Here is a 2,257-nt window from a genome sequence, read left to right on the forward strand (position 1 = left end):
CCAGGTCGTATTTATCATCATTAAAGTCAGTGAACAGTGACACATTTCCTTCAGCCTCCCGTGCATCATCACTGACTGTTTCAAACAGAATTGTTGTTTGTCTTTCAGTACTTAATAACTCTTCAGCTGTCTTGTGTTTAGCAGATTGGTTGATCTAGACGAGCGGTGGAGGGTATGTTCAGAAGCTGTTTCATGTTACATCATAGAAAACTGTTACCGCCCAACGTGGGGCTCGAACCCACGACCCCGAGATTAAGAGTCTCGTGCTCTACCGACTGAGCCAGCCGGGCTTACACACAATCTTGTTCGAGTGTATGTGTGTGTCTAAGTGAGGTTAATAACCACCATCATTAACCGCCTAACAACGCTGTATTATCAGCGATAACGTTCAATAACTGACCTGAGGTCACATGATAGATACATAAGGGGATCCGACCATGACCTTATCAACGTCCTGAGACCCCGGCTGATGTGTCAGGTTAGATAAGAGGCATAACATCCTCTCTGTCTGATGTTGTGAGAGTAAGACACTAATGGTTAGGAGGCAGCAAGTGTGTCTGGAGACACTCTCCTCTCTGTCTGATGTTGTGAGAGTAAGACACTAATGGTTAGGAGGCAGCAAGTGTGTCTGGAGACACTCTCCTCTCTGTCTGATGTTGTGAGAGTAAGACACTAATGGTTAGGAGGCAGCAAGTGTGTCTGGAGACACCCTCCTCTCTGTCTGATGTTGTGAGAGTAAGACACTAATGGTTAGGAGGCAGCAAGTGTGTCTGGAGACACTCTCCTCTCTGTCTGATGTTGTGAGAGTAAGACACTAATGGTTAGGAGGCAGCAAGTGTGTCTGGAGACACCCTCCTCTCTGTCTGATGTTGTGAGAGTAAGACACTAATGGTTAGGAGGCAGCAAGTGTGTCTGGAGACACCCTCCTCTCTGTCTGATGTTGTGAGAGTAAGACACTAATGGTTAGGAGGCAGCAAGTGTGTCTGGAGACACCCTCCTCTCTGTCTGATGTTGTGAGAGTAAGACACTAATGGTTAGGAGGCAGCAAGTGTGTCTGGAGACACTCTCCTCTCTGTCTGATGTTGTGAGAGTAAGACACTAATGGTTAGGAGGCAGCAAGTGTGTCTGGAGAAGGGTAGTAGGTGGTGGGGCCAAGCCTGATGTGTTGATCAAGTAAAATATGTATCATAACGGTTGGTTGGTTGGCTGGTTAGTGAGGATTTAGGCCCATCAACTGCCAGGGTCAATAGGCACGTGAACTGCTGCAAGTTACAACTATCATGTCAATAGTCTTTAACTCCTTTAGGTGTTGATGATAATTCTAATACCACATACACTATATATACCTGGCCCTAGACCCTTACATGGGTACATCATTGATTATATCACGGAACTGTTGACGTAGAAAAACACGAATTACATTTGATTTTATCTATAATATGGATATTTTGGTTCATATCAACTAATCTGTAGAATTCATTCAATGGTTTTTATCAAAAGCATAAATATCATAAGAATCAATATAGTTTATTAGTTATTGATAAAAGTAATACAAAATGAATCAGAGACTTATCATAACGACATTATAAATCCAGTTCTGTAAGTATTAAGTTCAAGAAATTAATAGCTGTATGATTTAACACCAGTAGGTTTCCCTCGTACCATAATGATTTAAGACCAGTAGGTTTCCCTCGTACCATAATGATTTAAGACCAGTAGGTTTCCCTCGTACCATAATGATTTAAGACCAGTAGGTTTCCCTCGTACCATAATGATTTAAGACCAGTAGGTTTCCCTCGTACCATAATGATTTAAGACCAGTAGGTTTCCCTCGTACCATAATGATTTAAGACCAGTAGGTTTCCCTCGTACCATAATGATTTAAGACCAGTAGGTTTCCCTCGTACCATAATGATTTAAGACCAGTAGGTTTCCCTCGTACCATAATGATTTAAGACCAGTAGGTTTCCCTCGTACCATAATGATTTAAGACCAGTTGGTTTCCCTCGTACCATAATGATTTAAGACCAGTAGGTTTCCCTCGTACCATAATGATTTAAGACCAGTAGGTTTCCCTCGTACCATAAAACCTTTTGCGAAGTAAATCTTGAAAGTGATTTAATATATCTGAAGGATAATGGCTATACCTATGATGACACCAACTGTTTATGTAGTACAGTAAAGGAACCCATTCCATTTTTACTCTCCGTATTAACGTTATTCATTTTTCCGTTCTTTGTCCTATAAGAAAACCTTC

The 2,257-nt window shown here is 41.6% G+C and overlaps 1 non-coding gene across 1 annotated transcript; it reads right to left on the reverse strand.

Moving 5' to 3' along the window:
• Positions 1 to 217: 217 nt before the first annotated feature.
• Positions 218 to 290, reverse strand: TRNAK-CUU (transfer RNA lysine (anticodon CUU)). Its single transcript has one exon. It is a non-coding gene; the product is annotated as a tRNA-Lys (tRNA).
• Positions 291 to 2,257: the final 1,967 nt, after the last annotated feature.

This window comes from Panulirus ornatus, chromosome 70 (assembly GCF_036320965.1).
Source record: "Panulirus ornatus isolate Po-2019 chromosome 70, ASM3632096v1, whole genome shotgun sequence".
Lineage (NCBI taxonomy): Eukaryota > Metazoa > Arthropoda > Malacostraca > Decapoda > Palinuridae > Panulirus > Panulirus ornatus.